Raw genomic sequence first — 6366 nt, forward strand, 5'->3', positions numbered from 1 at the left:
CATGGGAAACGATCTGTTAAAACATATTTCTGCTGCTTTCTGCTCATTTAGGCACAGAAAAACAGGTTAGCAAAAAGTTAAAGAGGTTAATGAGAGACTAGTGGGGTTTGGGAGGTGTTTTGGTTTGGTTTGTTTGGTTCTAATTGAATTGTGCAACTTCAGAACTGTTCTACTGCATATTTCCCAATAAAAATATGAGCCAGGTGTCAGGTCTGTCCCAAGAATACTGGATGGGCACATGACCCAGGCAGCACCAGGCCCTGTGACACCATTCCTGCCTTCCCTGTGTGTAGGAATCTTGTAGGTGAGGGAAAAAAGCCACAGACACTGCCAGGAGGGATCTGAGGAATTGGTTTCCCTGGATTTGGAAGGGGAATTTCCTGGAGGGATCACAGCAAGGAGGCTGCAGGGGTCTGTTGGTCCTTGTGAGCATCACAACCCAGTGGGTGCCTTGGTTAACACCGACTACATCTGGTAGAGAACTGATAGTTTTATATATATGAAGTCTTTACAAGGTTTATAAAAATAAATTATGGATCAAAAGAAGAAGATTCTATCCATCCCACCACAAAGGAAAAATTAAAGTGTGAGCTTAGGCCTCCTTAGCCAGGAGAAAATCCACAGCAGCAGTGCCCTCTGGCCATCAGAGTGGGTCTGTGAGACCCCACACCTTCCTCTGACTCCAGAGCCTCCTACAGCCAAAAAAAAAAAGCTGTTTTCATTGGTTTAATTGCTCAGTGAATACCTTGTTTCTTGGGGCCCTCTTGGAAAGCCACCCTTGGAGCTGCAGCTTGGAATGCTGCACATCTCAGAGCTTTGCCAGGAGAGGGGGGCAGTGTGAGAGTGGAGAGGAGCCTCAGCTGAGCACCAGCATTGGCAATTCTCCTGTGAAACTGGTGAGATTTATTGTTTTCCCTCAAATCCTAGTTTGTGCAGTAAACTTCCCAAATTTCATGCATATATGAGACTTGCTGCTAGAGCTCATTATGATGGAGAAAAGTATAAAAATGCACCCTCTGGGAACAGAAACCAGAAATAACAAAAAACTCTCCTGCTGGAAAAAAAAAAAAAAAGTCCCCATCATATCTAAGCCAATATCATTCAATTTTGGCCCCCATCTCAAGGATTTTTAAGGCTTGGAGTTGGCACTAATGAAGCTTCACTGATACTTTGGCCAAGCACAAGGGCATTATTTCCTGTGTCCTGGCCAATGTCCCAAACTGTATGCTTCCCCTTCCATGTACTCAAAATCCTCCCTGCAAACTGAGGTCTGCAGGGGGGAATCTTTATCACATTTTGTCCTCAGCTTCTCTAGGGCATCACGAAACATCAGCATCCTCCCACGCTAAGTCTCATCACACTGTGCAAGTTGATGGCAGTAGTTTATCAAGTCTGATGTATTCCTCAGGATATGAGCTGCTCAACTGTGGTGTAGGAATAATGTAAGTCATTGTTGTTATTATTATTATCGTGGTGAAGATTAGCATTGGGGAGGTTGCTGGAGAATGTCAGAGTCTTTCTGTCTCTTAACAATTATTTTCCTTTTGGTAGTGCAGCTAGGTTTGCAGCAGGACCAAAGAGGCCTCTTATTTTTATTTTAGTTTTGTTTTAAGAAATCTCAGCCCTGGAGGGAGCTGTCATTTTGGGATGCTGATTACTTGTGCAAGCTGACAGGGAGCAAGGCGGATCTGTCTGTAGTGATCCCAAGTCCCTTCTCCTAATCAAGCCAGCACTGCAGGCTCTGTGTGGAGGATGTGTAACCCTATCTCACTGCCTGACAACTCCTTCAGCTCCAGAATTTGTTTCCTCAGTCCCCACAAACTGCAGCAAGCCATTAAGTTTGATTTTACCACTTTTTCCTTCCTCCTTCCCCCTCCTCCTTCGTTGTCTCAGCAACCATTTTGTCTCTGCCTTCCTTTCTGGTTCTTTTCCTTAGGGATAGTAACTCTAAAGACTGTACTCACTTCCTGTATATCCTTGACCCTCAGAGCTTTTTGACTTCTATTTCATCAACTAGTCAAAGGAAATTCAGCATCAATTCAAAAATGCTCCTTTCTATTAAAAAAAAAAAAAAAAAAAAGTGTCTTATCTGGCCAGTTTTCTTTGAAATGTGATTCAGCCAGAAATGGATCGACAGACTTTGTAGAAAAGTTCAGCTCTTGCTGAAGCTTGAAAGGGGATCTTGCATCTATAGGGTTTGGCTCAAAGACATGGATTTCCTTTCCAGTTCTGTGAGTCTGTAACACAGTGACTGCAGGGAAATGGCAGTGAAATATAGTTGTCTTTTATTGAGCCTGGATGTGAAAGGAAATTAGATGTGTTGATGGACTCCTCTCTGGGGCAAGAGGAGCTGCTGCCCCTGATGCTCAAGGGAGCATCAGCAGCTGGATGGTGCTGGCAGAGGGGCTCTCCCTTGGGCCTGATGCAGATGTGGGACACAGACACCAAGTGAGAAGCTGTGTATGAAGGAGGGAAAGAAGGAGCACAGAACATCATGGAGGAAACCTTGTAACTTTAATAAAAGCTCTGGGATGAGGCCCCAGCTGTGAAGAAACCATTCCTTCATTGCTTCTGCTGGACTTGAGTATTTCTAGACAAGAGGGTTTGTACCAGACTTCACCTCCCTGTGAGACCAACCCCCCAAACACTGACTAACCTGTCATAAGGGAGAATGCCTTTATCCTGCCTCCTAACATTGAATCTGATTCTACTTTGCCATTTTTCTCCTGACGTGGAGGAGAAGGAATTTTTAAATAGTCACCAAGCAGAGATGGATCAAGCTGTTGATACCTGTCTGAATTCACAGTTCCAAAACAGATATTCACATCTGTGGTTTTGCCATGGGGAATTTTCTTTTGAAAGGGGCCAGAAAGTGAAAATTTAAATGCCTCAGATTGCTTTTTAGTTGTGTTTAGGGAGTGCTTTTTGGGACAACACAGATCAGAAATCATTTAGCAAGGACAGTTTTCTTCCCCACTGTGTGATCTGTAAAAAGATTGTGTGAGGTTGTGGTGGGGAAAAGAGAGAGACATCCTATTCCCTGCTCCACAGGAGCTGACCAGGTGATCATGCACCACCTCCAGTTCTACCACGTGGTAAGTGGTAAAACTTGGACTTTGTGATTCTCAGACAGTGGAGAACATCCAAGGAACCTGGTTGTTCCTGTAGTACCGAACGTGCTCCTGCAGGGGCTGTGAAAGCATTATCTCTCCTGCTTTACTGTGGAGCTTTACTGTCCCAGCCACCATGAGTTGCATGGCATTGCATGGCTGTTCTCGTCTTCAGAGGGATCCAGAGAGAATCAAATGAAGTGAAGATTTTACTGCAGCTCCTCCATCTCTGCTGCCTGTTGATCCTTTATAACTGAGTCTGCATCTTGCTGGTGGTACCAATGGTCACAGCTCACACCACCTTTACCATGGAGCACCACCATGAATGTGCAAATTCACTGCTTGGATTGTAGGGCTGATGTGGCTTTCACTTCCTTGGTGTTTTTCAGACCATCACTTCATTTGTACTCCAAACCTGAGACACCTTTCCAGGAAAGCAATACAAGCTACAAATATATCTCTTCATCTCTTAAATTTATTTTAAAATGTTCTCATGAAAAAAGATTTATTTCTAGGGGTTTTACCCAGACTTCTGCACGGAGTTGGCAAAGACATTATGTAACAGCTAAATCTTCATTAGTTTTATCTGTTTGCTTTGTGCCTTCATGACAATGATGAAAGCTGTAAATAAGTATATTGTCCCATCTTAACAAGGATAGTGTATCCATCAATAAGGACACTTACTCTGCTGAGATCTTTGCAAGGCTGTAGAGGGGAGTAAATTAAAGGGAGAACAACATCCTTCATCTGAAGTGTCCTTGTTCTGTCACTTAATGTTTTACCCTTGCTAATATTTTTCAAAGTCTGGCTGTTAGTCAAAAAAGTCACTCAGTAAATGTGACATATTTTTTTCCAGCCTAAGTCTGCTTGGTCCTAGAATGATTCTTCTAGGCAGACATGGCTGGAAGGGTGACCTGAAACTCCTTCTGTGTCTTCTCACCTTAGTCTCCCCACAGTCACAGAAGTTTCCCAGTGTGGGGATGGAAAGGGCAATCAAAGGAGGTTGTTCAGCTGAGCAGGGAGGTGCAAACCCTTGTTTGGGACAGAAAATGAGTTGTCTGGATAAAGACAGCCAGGATGAGACTCCACTCTTAGTAGTCCACCTCATCCTGGACTGGCTGGTTGGTAGCACCACGCTTAGCCCAAGGTGTCTCCTCTCCCTAAATTCACTTAACTTAGCAAAAGCTGTGTGGTAGCTTGAAAGTGGGCTGTGTGTCAAGGCTGTCCTTGGCCCACGGGCAGATGCCAGGGTTATGGGCCCACAGTGATCTCTGGGAGAGAGTGAGGAGGGGGTAGGAGATGGTCAGTGCCACTTGCTGGGAGGGATCCACACTCCCAGCTCCCTGCCAGGGGAGCCCAGACATGGGAAGCACATCCCATGTGAGCCCACCTGCACTGCATGGCTGGGAGTGAGCGTGTGAATGCAGGGAGCTCTGCCCATGCCCAGGAATGGAGAGCAGCAGTTTCCAGCACACGGAGCTGATGTGGCAGGGCTCAGAGCTCTGACAAGGTGATGAGGCTCCCACTGAATCCAGCACCTTCCCTGGCTCCTCTGCATGGCGTTTTATCCCTGCCTCACCCCGGTAAAACAAACAAACAAACAAAATTAGTGCATTCAAGGAGTCTTGAAGTGATGGAGTGCCTCCAGGTTTATGGGACAGTCCGGGAGTGAAAATCAGAGTATGGCCTGCAGAGGGAAGAAAAGAGCTGTGGTAGCACCACTGCGCTTCCCGGGGGTCTGCTCTGCTTCCCGCTGCTCCTCCCGAGCAGGCTCCGAGCTCAATAGCTGCCTTTAAACATTAAATACATTCAGAGCCCATTCATATCACACCAAAATTAAACTGCTGGATTTCATTCAAGAGCCGTTCCCCCGAGAAAGAGCTGAGAAGAAAATAATGGTGAGCTGAATGCCTCACCCATTGAGCACACAGGAAAATCCCCCAGGAGGAAAGGTAAGGAGTGAGGCTGGGCTATCACCTCACCTCCCTGCATCGCTATCTGTGTATAAACCAATTTCTCAATCCATTTAGAATTTCACTGATTGTCATTGGAACTATTTGCTGATGACTGTGAAGTGGCTTGGTAATGAAGAGGAAGTCCATTTATTCGTTAACATTTGTGAAAATAATTGCCTGTCACTCCACCGACCATCCCTTGCCCCAGAAACACTTGCTCTTCAGCACCTTTTCATTTTTTTCTGAGCTGCACTCTATGAAACGCCACTTACAATTTCCAGTCCCTGAAGGGCTCGTTCCCAGCCTCTGTGACAGGAGAGGGGGTGAACACCCCACGAGGGGACACCGAACATCCTGTCAGCTGTGCTGCAAGGAGAGGAGAGTGCATTAACTGTGCTGCAGGGTCTGGCACTGCTGAAAGTGTGGGTTTTACAGGGCTGCTGCAGCTCTGCAGCCTGCCCCACACCTCTGCTGGGCACCACAGCAGGGCTGGGAGAAGACATGGATGCTGGGCTCGGTGACAATGGGGCTGTCTCTGGCAAGGAGGGAGACAAGGAGGCCCCGTGTGAGCTTCAGGGGTGTCTTCTGCCCCCAGTTTGATAGCCCTGCTCTCAGCCTTCACCAAGACAACAAAAACACTGCATAAAGCCAGGCATGCACCAGGAGGTGGGTCCTAGGGAGGAGGAATGGTTTTGGGAAGGTACAGGAGTGATGTCTCAGGAGGGGAGGAATGGGGAAAGGATGAAAATCTGTATTCCTCAGCTCTCTGAGGAATTGCCCCCATGAGTGCAGCCAACACCTCTGCCAGGTGATCCTGCTGTGGGTGACACACTGTGGGGATGGCTTTGTCCCCTGTGCTCACTGGCTCACCCCTCTCTGCCGTGCCCAGCACTTCCTCTGCTGCCACCACCACTCCCACCAGCACAGTAACACAAACCAACTCATTCCTTCACTTTGGGCAAGCAAAATTCAGCATTGCCTGTGTGGCCAAGAGGCTCTGAGCCCTCTGCCAGCTGGGAGGGTGGGTTTGCTGCAGCAGGTGACCTGCACACTCAAAGTCCCTCGCCGGGTCCCTGAAGAGAAGTGGGAGACAGAGTTTGCCACCCTCAGAATCAGCAGAGATCAGCCAGATCCCACGTCCTGGGCTTATGCTGCTGACACGTCTTTCACTCTGAGGCTGTTTGTTTGTTTGTTTGTCAGCTGTGATGAATTTTTATTGTCTCCTGAGCATGCGAGCTCCCACATCTGCACCCAGGGCAAGGAGCACTGCATGTCCTGGGCGTGCAGGGCCCCCAGTGCTG

This window comes from Melospiza melodia, chromosome 11 (genome assembly GCF_035770615.1).
Source record: "Melospiza melodia melodia isolate bMelMel2 chromosome 11, bMelMel2.pri, whole genome shotgun sequence".
Classification (NCBI taxonomy): domain Eukaryota; kingdom Metazoa; phylum Chordata; class Aves; order Passeriformes; family Passerellidae; genus Melospiza; species Melospiza melodia.